We start from the raw sequence: 12,180 nt of genomic DNA on the forward strand, positions 1-12,180 counted from the left end.
GGGGGAATGGGAGGGCACCTCTGGGCTCCTTCTGAGCCCACAGGTCCCTTAACGCCTGCCCTGACCCAGGCGTTAAAAAACGGCACCCATCAGGCTGGGCGCCGTTTTTTAAGGCCTGCCCCCTCCTGTGCATCAAAATGACGTCAGAGTATAAATATGGGGCACAGGCCTTAAAGTCATTTTTTGGAAGGGAACGCCTACCTTGCATATAATTAACGCAAGGCTGGTTCCCCCTTCCAAAAAATGACGCACATGGTGGAACTTTGACACCCGCGGGGTCGGACGTCAAAGTATAAATATGGGGCAGGGTTTGCGCCGATTGTGCGTCAAAAATGTTGACGCACATTCGGCGCAAACAGAGTATAAATATGCCCCAAAACGTGGCTGGCCAGCCACCCCTGCCCCAAAGCCCAGAGGATGGCTGTCTCCCTGGATCATTGCTGAATTTGTGTGCAGGGGGGCGGCACTGCCTCCCCTGTGCAGCCCTGGGGACTGCCACCTCTCACGATATTTCTCAAATTGTATTCCAGGCGGCGTGTGGCCCACCTGCAGTCCCAGGGACAACCACCTTCCCGGGTATTTCTCAAATTGTGTGGGGGGGCACACACCCCCATGCAGCCCCGGGACCACCACCTCCCCGGGGCATTTCTTAAGTTGTATATGGCGGCCATGCGGCCCCTTGGAGCCCGAGGGACTGCCACCTCCCCGGGGCATTTATTAAATTGTATGCAAGGGAGCTGTGCGGCCCCCCGCAGCTCCGTTGACCACCATCTTCCCAGGGCGTTATGGTAATTATGAGGAGAGGGAGGCACACAGCCGCCACACAGCCCCGGTGACCACCACCTTCGGAGGAATCTTTTTAATTGTACCTCGCAATCCCAGGGACCGCAACCTCCTCGAGGCAATGTTAAAAAAAGAAAAGGGGGTCCTTTTTGGACTCCTGTGGCCCTGGAGACCACCATCTTCCTGGGACTATTTTAGTTGGAGGGGGCTCAAGGAACCATTGATGGCCATGGAGACTGCCACCTCCCAGGGATGGCTCCTGCTAAGTCCTGAAGTGCCCACCCCTGGGACATAGCTGTTTGCTGCCAGGACACAGCAAACACTCAGATAGCCAAATTTGTGACTGGGTGCCCTGGGGTAAATAATTAGGCAGGGCCCTAGGGGATAGGGTCCCTGGGGCCGAGATCAGACTGGTGAAGGGGGCCACTCAGCTTCCTTTCCCCCCTAAAATAATAGTTATTAGTCCACACTCTGGGGGATGTGGTCCCTGGGGCCAGGATTGTCCTGGGGAGGAGGGCCATGTGGCCCTCTTCCCCCCAAAAATGATAAAATAAATAGGCTGAACTGTGGGGGATGGTGTCCCTAGGGCAAAGATTGGCCTGGGGCAAGGCGGCCCTGTGGCCAAGCCTCCCTAAAAAATAAATATTTAGGCCAGGCCTCGGGGATGGGGTTCCCAAGGCCGAGATTGGCCTGGGGCGAGGGGCTGCAAGGTCCCCCTTACCAAAAAATAATGAAATGCTAAGGCTGGGCTACAGGGGATAGGGCCCCTGGGGCCAAAATCGGCCTGAGAACAGGGGCCGCGCAACCTCCCTCCCCTCCGGGGTTCCCAAGGCCGAGATTGGCCTGGGGCGGGGTGCTGCAAGGTCCCCCTCCCTGCAAAATATAAAATATTTAGGCTGGGCCCTGGAGGTTGGGGTCCCCGAGGCCGAGATCGGCGAGGGAAAGGGGGCTGTGTGCCCCCCAAAAAATATTTAGGCTGGGCCCGGGGTGATAGGGTCCCAGGGCTGAGATTGGCCTGGGGAGGGGGACATATGGGGTTGTGTTGTTATAGGGGTTGGTCGCAGGGACTGACCGTTGGCTTGGATGATATTTTACCAATACAAAGCTGTAATACTGTTCCTGGACTGGTGAAAGCTATGCTGAAATGTCTTGCTGTGCAAATGCCAAAATACTTTGTCCCTTTCTAGACCCACATGGATGGCAATTATATTTAAGACCAACTTTTCCTGTTGACAAATAGTTTTTTGCTTTGCTTATGATTTTGGCACCATTTGACAAATCTTCGCAAAATTTTCAAACGTTGTTTGCCACTCGCTGGTGTGTGCAAAGCTTTGGGGTGATTCGGCAAGTGGGGGCCATGAAGACGGGTGGATGGACAACATTTTTTCACCATGCAATTTTTATGGGAATGTTGCAATTGTTGATCATGACTACATCCCGAACCGCTGAACGGATTCACACCAAATTTGGCAGAAAGCTAGATCTTGATCAAGAAAGATCTTTTTGTGCTATTTGCTGCAAGTCTGATCATAATTTTGGAATTAATAAAGGAAAAGCATAGATATCTAGGGATGCGACTCATTGCAGAGTATATGAAGCCCAATGGGGAAAAGAAAATCACCCACTCACACACCATATCCCTGCCACACATGGCTGCAAGACATGAGCCCGTGTGCAGCAGTGGTTCTATTAACGCTTGGTATTAATACATTAGTTTACGTTAGAAAAAACATTGAACATTTTCACTGAAAAAAACAAAGGTCACAGGGATTTTATAGTTAGGTCCACGTTTTACCTACACAAAACCATAGAAATGTAGCTGGTTTGGTTATACTTATCTGAAGAAATCACAACTCTGTGCTGGAAAGTAACTTTAGGTTACAAGGTATAGTTTCTTAGCATAAGTATAACTGTAAGTATAACTTTCAGTGACATATTACCTAGTGGCAGTTGCCACTAGGTAGTTACAGTTAAGACCTAGTTTTTACATAAAAATAGTTTTTTTACTTGCCTATATCTTCGCTTGACAAATCTTCACAAAATTTTCCCAAAAATTTGCCATTCACCTCTGCTACTGTCTTTAAAGTTTTGGGATGATCTGCCTTGGGTGGGGGGGGGTCCAAAACACCTTTTCCTCATTCATTTTTCCATAGGGATTTTGAACAGTGATAATGCTGAAACTACTTGATGGAATTACACCAAATATGGCAGAAAGGTAGGTTCTGGTCCAGAAAGCCATCTTTTTAGTTTTGGTGTAAATCTGTTCAGTAGTTTTAGAGAAATGAAAGAAAATCCAAATTTGTATATATAGGGTCGTGAAGGATTTGTGACCCCTCCTGATCTGGTGCTGAGATCTGATTGGCTGTCAACACTTCAACAAGGTAGCCGTTGAAGTGTTGTCAGCTATCTTGAGACTCATCTGAAGTCGACTCCCCTGAAAAATTAATAAAAAATGCAAGAGGGGACAGGGTACAAACACCCTGACCCCTCAGCTCTGGTGCTGGGGTCCCAAAAGGACCCCCCTGCAGGGCTAAAAAGCATTTTCTTTACTGTGGAATAGCAAATAGGGTGCAAATCTGCGGTAATATATATATTTTGAAACCAGCATGGGCTCCCACGCTTGCCTGGAGTGCGGCAGTCTGACCATGACAGGAGTGTGGCGGTCCATAATGGGGTTTGTGGTTGGCAGATTTACGCACCCTGTCCAAGCAGAAACCACAGGCCTTTTTCAGGGTGAGTCACATAAACACTAAAAGGCAACCTGATCTCAGCCCCTGGCAGCTTGGCACAGAGCAGTCAGGCTTAACTCTAGAGACAATGTGTGAAGTATTTATGTAACAATTCAGTCAGTAAAACAGTGAAAATACCAAACACAAAAAAGGTGCACTTAGTTACAAAAATGGATCCTAATTCAATGAAAAAAACAAGAACGAAACAACAAAAATCCAAAAAGTAGATGAGATACGATTTTTTTAATGTTAAACTTAGTTATGATGCCTAAAAGCATAAAGTGTCAACCAGGGCAATCTGGTCATGCTAGACTGAGTGAAATCCTAAATTTCAGGCCGACCTCAATTGGGTGTGGGTCGAATATAGTCCCAGACAAGTCCAGCTGAAGTTTTATTTGCTCAAGAATTGAGCCAAATGCCCGTTCTCGAAGAAGAAGTTCGCTAGGAGCAAGGAGATGGTTGTTAGTGATGGTACCCTGACTCAAAGAGCCGGCTTGGTGTTGTGGACAGTGGGTTGGAGCCTCACATTCATAAGTGGCTATACTTGCTGTGCATGGAAATTAACTTGTCACAGCTTATGTTGTTTCTTCAGGTGAGTGGCACAGTTCTGGTGCCAGCAGATCTGTTCATGATCGTGAAGAGCCATAAGCTGCTTGATTTCAGGAGCCACAAAACCATTTCCAAGGGGCCAGGATCTAAGAGGTACCTTCTGGGGCTTAGGAGATAGTGAAAGACGGGTCCAGGAGCTCTGATTGTATAATAAAAGAGCAGTTTAAGGCATTCTCTAGTCAGGGTAAGGTAGTCACACTTCTAAGATAGCCCCTGCTCACCCCCTTGGTAGCTTGGCATGAGCAGCCAGACTTATCTTAGATGTGATGTGTTAAGTATTCGTACCCACACACAGTATCACAGTGAAAACACTGCAAATGGACACCACACCAGTTTAGAAAAATAGCCAATATTTATCTAAGTAAAACAAGACCAAAGCACAAGCAAAGATAAGAATTTTAAAAGATTAAATCCCAATAAATGCACTTAGAAACACAATAGCTCCAACTGGTGCTATCACGGTGTCATGATGGAGTCACTCCTAACAGTTCAATGCTACTCATCAAGGAGTGCGGCGCTGGTCACCGAGTCTTACTGACTCCAAGTACAGTACCTTGGAAACAAGGCAGAGTCAAAGATGTGGCATGGAGTTAGGAAGGTGAGGTGTCGCTAGAGCTGGTGCAGTGTTGGTTCCGTACTGCTATGCAGGAGGTGAGACGTCAGTTCCTTATTGCTACACGGGGAGTTGAGGCATCAGTTCCTTACAGAGGCAGCAGAGGTGAGGAGGCGGTGAGGTGTTGGTGCCTTATAATCCGGTGTGTTCGATGAGTCCAGCAGGTCAAGAAGCAATGAGGCCATGCAATGTTGCAGTCACACCATGGGGCCACAGGTGCCACAGTGGAGTCGGGTGTCACAGCACTTGGGACTCACAATGTTGCGGGACTTTGGAGGTGCTGCAGTGGCATCTGGCCTGCGATATCAGGTTATCATCGCACTTTGGAGTCAGTGTCCCTGGCAGATTTCACTCCCAAGGGCCCCTGGAACTGGAGTGGGCACTTATTGGCAATTCAGGGTCCTCAGCAAGAGAACCCAGGGACTAGCAGATGAATTATTTGATGTCCCTGGGACTTCTTAACAGGAAGCAAGTTCAGTCCAAGCCCTTGAAGAAACTTCACAATCAGGATACACAGCAAAGTCCAGTCTTTGTCCTCTCCAAAGCAGAAGCAGCAACTGCAGGCTAACCCAGCAAAGCACATAAAGCAAAGGGGCAGTACTCCTCCTCACAGTTCTTCAGCTCTTCTCCTTGGCAGAGTCTCCTCTTGATCCAGTAGTGTTCCAAATGTCTGGGGTTTTAGGTCCAATACTTATACTCAGTCATGCTGTTGAAGTAGGCAAACTTAAAAGGAAATTATTTGCAGTGCACAAGACCCTACCTTTCCTGCCCTCATCCCAGACACACTGTAGGGGATTGGAGACTGTATTGTGTAAGGAAACGCACAGCCCTATTCAGGTGCAAGGGTCAGCCCCTCCCACCACTCTAGCCCAGGAAGACCCATCAGGTTATGCAAGGCACACCCCAGCTGCCTTTGTGTGACTGTCTAGAGTAAATTCACATACAGCCCAACTCTCATTCTGACCCAGACATGTATTCCACAGCCAGGCAGAGAAACAGAAAGGTTAAGCAAGAAAATGCCCACTTTCTACAAAGTGGCATTTTCAAACACACAAGTTAAAAACCACCTTCACTAAAATATGCCTTTTTAAAGTGTGAGTTCAGAGATCCCAAACTCCGAACCTCTATCTGCTCTCAGTGGAAAATAATACTTAAGAGATATCTCAAGACAATCCCTGTGTTTTCGTATGGGAGAGATAGGTCTTGCAATTGTGAAAAACGAAGTTGGCAGAATTTAGGACATGGTAAACACACTAGTACATGTCCTACCTTTTAAATACGCTACAACCTACCCATAGGACTACCTTTTAGGGGTGCCTTATATGTACTAAAAGAGAAGGGTTCATTCTCACCAGTGGGTGCACTTGCCAGGTTGACAGGGCAGTTTAAAACTGAACACACAGACACAGCAATGGCAGATGTGAGACATGTTTACAGGGCTACTCATGTGGGTGGCACAAACAGTGCTGCAGGCCCACTAGTAGAATTTGATTTGCAGGCCCTCTGCACAAATAGTGCACTATACTCAGGGCTTAATAGTAAATCAAGTATGTCAATCTTGGATAACCAATCATAATCACAATTTACACTGGGAGCACTTGCACTTCAGCACTGACTAGCAGTGGTAAAGTGCCCAGAGTACCAAAACCAGCAAAAATGAAATCCAGCACACAGTTGCAGCACGCAGAGGTAAAATGATAGGGGGAAACCACTCCAAGGATGCCAGATTGAATACTTAGCAAGCGGGTTTAAATCGTAAGTCGACATGCAAGTTTAAACTCCACCCTCAGGGTCTGCAATGGTAGGTCTGTGACATGTTTAAACGGCTGCTTAAGTGGGTGGAACAATCAGTGTTTCAGGCCCACTAGTAGTATTTAATTTACAAGACCTGGGCACATGTAGTTCATTTTGCTAGGGACGTATAAGTAAATGAAATATGCCATTTTGGGGTAGGCCAATTTTGCTATGCACCAAGGGTGAGTGCACATGCACTTTAGCACTGGTTAGCAGTGGTAAAGTGCCCAAAGTCCTAAAGCAAACAAAAATACAGATAGATGAGAGGAGGAGGAAGTCAAAACGTTTGGGGACAACTCTGTAGATTGGCCAGGTCCAACACCATGATACTCCATAAACCTTTTGTGAAGATTTAAATATGTTAAAATAGGAAATACACTCAAGAGCACTATACTTGTAAAATATAGTGTAGCTGTTCTGTGTGAGCCCTTCTCTTGAATTCCAGGCATTCTGCTAGGGCGATGACAATTCCCCAGTCCTGGTGAGGACTAACATGACCGTGATCAAGAGTACATTGCCCTCTCGCAAGTCCTCAAGGGGAAGGGGTTTTGGGAAGAGAGAACAAGAAAATACCAGCTTCTGCTTCGTGGACTGCAGAACTGGACTGCTGGATCTTAGACTGCATGTCCTGTTGGGCGTCAGGACTTCTAATTTCTCAAACTACTCGGTTCTTGGTTTTTAGAATTTTGGGCTGTAAAAAAATGACTTCATTAATACATTGAACTTGCACAAACTATTGCAAAATATCAGTTGCCTGTTCACACATTGTACATACATTTCTATAAGACTGAACAAGTCTCTTCCTCTTTTTACACTACTTCTAGAGGCTCTGAAGCAATGTCCAAACTCAAAAACAATCAACTTGAGTTCTGGCGTAATCTCTTGCCAATAATAGTTTTGATATACTTATTCTATTTCCGATCTCCTAATTCTCAGAGGAGAGCTTGTTACAGGAATCACGTCTTTCCTAAATGTCTGTTTAACGGTATCTTGGCTTCCTATCCGAACAATAAATCAAGCTAGTTCTTATCGTCTTAAATTATTTAAAAGTCAGAGCTCTGTTTGTTTCATTAAGCAATTAATGTTTCTTTACCTTGAAATGAAGTTACTTACTTGAAACTTTCAGAAGAACCTAAACTGGGTTTTTTCACCTTTCATATTTTCTCTCTTTTATAGGAAATACAGGATCATAGGCTGAACACGGAAGAGGAGAGCCGGGATTCTGCAGGAAGCTGACTGGAGGGCAAGGATCACCAGAACTCAACTGGAGGCTGTTTGGAGGACAAGAAATGCTGGAATTTGACTGGAAGCTTGTCGGAGAACAAGGAACACTCGGACGTGACTGAGGCAGGCTGGAGGACAAGGAACTTGACTTGTACTGGAACTCTAGTGGAAGCAGGATGGAGGACAAGGAACTTGACTTGACTGGAAACAGGTGAGCAGAGCAATAGGTACGAAGCCAAGCAAGGCCTCATACTTACAAGTATCCATAAGTAAGAAGATGTACACATGTGTTTTTCGGCAACTGATTGCTTGTTAAGGAAATGAACACTCATCCTCCTGATTGTGGGACATGTTTAATACAGATCACATTGTGAAGAACACATGTTTTGGCAGTTACAGTTGGCACACTTTTAGCAGGTGGAATACAATATGTATAACCAACAAGCATTGGTTATAATAAATGAGACAATTAACAAGCATTGGTTATTGCAAACTTGATATTGAAGGATGTAAGGACTAGACCCAAATAAGGCAGAATGTTGCAAGCAACAGCACCTTATTGTAATCGATCTCTTGGATGTGCTAGTGTTCCCACAACAGTAGTACAGTGTATTTTTAATTTTTAATTTTTGTAAATCTTTTTTAGGTACCACAGTACTTCCTCGGAAGTAGGAACCACATTCCTTGAACTGACCATCACTATAACTGCTGAATTTCTATGGTTTTGTGCTTGTAAATTCATAACGTAACTATAAGGTCCATGTTATCTATGGTCTTTTTAAGTGAGTTTCTATGTTTAAAAAAAAATCTATTTCCTAACTATAATCTACCTGTAAGCGTTGGTTTTGTCATATATATATATATATATATATATATATATATATATATATATATATATATATATATATATATATGCATCTCTGCACCAGTCCTTCTGACTCACACCAACGTTTCCACAGGTGGTAGAAAGACTTACAGCACAACCAGGTCTGCTTACGGTAACACTCCTTTAATTTCATTAGCAGGTCCAAATACATAAACACCAATGCTGCAAGGACGAATATGGTGACGCTTTTCCACCAGAGCCTTATATATATATATATATATATATATATATATATATATATATATATATATATATACAGTACACACACACATATATATATATGCATGCAAGCACACACACACATATATATATATATATATATACACACACAAAAAAAGGAGAACTCTGGGTAGTTCCCAAGCTTATCTGGACCAGAGACACTATGGCCCTCATTACAACTTTGACGGGCAGCGGAGGCCGCCCGCCAAAGTTGCGCCGCAGGAATACCGCACCGCGGTCTGAAGACCGCGGCCGGCATTCTGAGTTTCCCGCTGGGCGGGCGGGCGGCCGCCTTAAGGCCGCCCGCCAGCCCAGCGGGAAACAACCTTCCCACGAGGACGCCGGCTCGGAATCGAGCCGGCGGAGTGGGAAGGTGCGACGGGTGCTACTGCACCCGTCGCGTATTTCACTGTCTGCTATGCAGACAGTGAAATACAAGCGGGCCCTCTTACGGGGGCCCCTGCAGTGCCCATGCCATTGGCATGGGCACTGCAGGGGCCCCCAGGGGCCCCGCGACACCCCCTACCGCCATCCTGTTCCTGGCGGGCGAACCGCCAGGAACAGGATGGCGGTAGGGGGTGTCAGAATCCCCAAGGCGGCGCAGCAAGCTGCGCCGCGTTGGAGGATTCCAACGGGCAGCAGAAAACCGGCGGGAGACCGCCGGTTTTCCTGCACTGACCGCGGCCAAAGCGCCGCGGTCAGAATGCCCTGCGGGGCACCGCCGGGCTGTCGGCGGTGCTCCCGCCAACCGCGAGCCTGGCGGTCACAGACCGCCAGGCTCGTAATGAGGGCCTATATTTGCTCACCTCAAGTGTGCGTTTTTCTAGAAAAGTGTTTAAGCATAAGATCAGCACAGTGCCATCCTTCCTGAGCTACAAATGGACAACATCTTTTGCCATTTGTGCAGCAAAATCTTTAAGCATAGGATAGGCACAGTGCCTTTCTCTTCGAGCTGTAAAATTACACAATCCTTTTGCCACTCCAGGAACAGTATTACTGCTTTGGATGTGTAAAATATCATCCAAGCCAACCTTGAGTGAGCAAAAGCAACCTCTAAAAAGTGATGCACTATATATATATATATATATATATATATATATATATATATATATATATATATATATATATATTTATCACTTTATAAAGGTTGCAGGGACTTTTTAGTTAGGCTCACATTTTAAAAGTTAAAAAACATAAAAATTCATCAGCTATAGTTACCTCAAGCAATTATAACTCATGCCCTGAGGTAACTCACTCGTTCCCCCGCCAGGCCCTCAGGCCAACCTGCTATATGCACCCAACCTTGCACCATGCACGGCGTTCACCCAATGCACAGCAAAGATTGCCGGCAAGATCCGGCCTGCAGCCAGACCCTGCGGCCAACCCCCTTGGTGGGCGTACATGGCGGGAGTTGGCCGTGGCCTCTCTTGGTGTGAGAATAGGTTTGAGAGGGTATATCTGGAGGTGAGAGTGGCTGTGAGAGTGCCTGTCTGGGTGTGAGAGTGCATTCATCAGTGATTTTGTGTGTGCAAGGGTCTGCGAGTGGGCGCATGAGGATGTTAGTAGGTCTATGACAGGGTGTGTGATACTCTGAGTGGGTTTGTAAGGTTGTGGGTGCATAGGTGTCTGAATGGGTGTATGAGTGGGAGAAATTGATTGAAAGAGAGACAGAGAAAGAGAGAGAGAGAAAGTGAGAGGGAGAAAGATAGCAAGTTTTTTAGGGTTTGTTGTATGATATACTTAGAATTAGATATTTCTGCACAATTTAAAATAAAAAATGTATCTGTCATTTTTAAAAATTAAAATAATTTGTACTTTAAATAAAAATAAAGAGGTAAGCGAGACGACCTGGACTCAAACCCTGAATGATCAGTGTGAAAAGCTGCAACCTTCACACTGAGCTTTTGCTTTCTCCTTTTGTTGCATGTGTTTTTAGCCCTTTATTGGCTATCTAGGAATGTGAGGGAGCCCTCAATGGCTCCCCCACGGTCCCTATATAGAGAGATATATTTTTTATTATTATTTCTGAAAATTTTCTTTACAGGCTATCGGGCACCGCAGGGTAAAACTCAAGGCTTACCTTGCGGTGCTATTGCTTCAGTAAGCAAGGAGCTGTTTTTAACAGCAGCTCCCTGCTGACTAAAGATTTACAGCTTGGTCCCCTGCATACATGCAGGGAACAGAGATGAAAGCTCCATAGTGTGACAGAGGGGTGTACTTTACAGGTCCCTCTGTCAAAAAGTGGAGTGCTTGCTGTGACTTGGCTGGAGCTTCAAAGATGCAGCCAAGCCACAGCAAACAGCTATGTCCCAGGGATGGGCATCCAGGACATAGCAGGAGCCAGCTCTGGGGGGTGGTGGTCCCCAGAGCCATCAGTGGCTCCATGAGGGGGGCTGCATGGCCACCCCTCCAACGTGCACATAGCCCTGGGGAGGTGGTGGTCCCTGGGGCCAATGAGGGTCTGAAACTGATCCCCTTTACATGATTTAGTATGTGCCCTGGGGAGGTGGTGACCCGCAGGGCAAGGGGCCATGCAGCCCTGCTCATAATTCATTGTAGCCCCAGGGAGGTGGTGGTTCCCGGGCTTGTGGGGGAGGCCATTGGGCCTTCCCCACACATGAAAAGCATCTTTGACCCAGGCGGTGGTACTCCCCCAGGATGCATGTGGAGGCCATAGAGCCTCCCCCACATTTGAAAAGCATTTTTGCCATGGGGTGGTGGTCCCTTCTGGGGCATAGGGGACTGCACTGCCCCCGTGCATAATTCATTATAACTCCGCGGAGGTGGTGGTTCCCGGAGCTGTGGGGGAGGTCATCGGGCCAACCCCACATGATAAAAGCAATTTTGCCCCAGGGGTGATGGTACTTGAGGTACGGGGTCCGAGCTGTCCCCCAGCTCAACTTTTTATTCTTTGACCTGGGGAGGTGGTGGTCCCCAGGGTTGTGGGGAGTCAGGAGCCCCCCTATTAAAAAGTAAAGCGTACCTTCAGACCTGGCACGCCCGGGGGCTTTTTTATTAACATGCATGGGAGCTCATGCTTGTTTTTGTCTTAAATTTTTACCATTGATTCACGACCCATCGCAATTCTGCTGCGAAAAGTTTTTACAAAATGTTTGAAGTGTTGCCAGCCAATCTGATCTCAGCACGACATACACACAAATTTGAATTTCCTTAAATTTCTCAAAAACCACTGAACAGACTTACACCAGCTGCCACTTGCAGAAAGTGGAGTGATTGCACCGACTTGGCGAGAGCTGTCAAACCTCCTGTCAAGTGAAAGCAAAGAGATATGTCCTGGGCACCCACCAGGGCCATCATTGGCT

This window comes from Pleurodeles waltl, chromosome 2_2, assembly GCF_031143425.1.
Source record: "Pleurodeles waltl isolate 20211129_DDA chromosome 2_2, aPleWal1.hap1.20221129, whole genome shotgun sequence".
NCBI lineage: Eukaryota > Metazoa > Chordata > Amphibia > Caudata > Salamandridae > Pleurodeles > Pleurodeles waltl.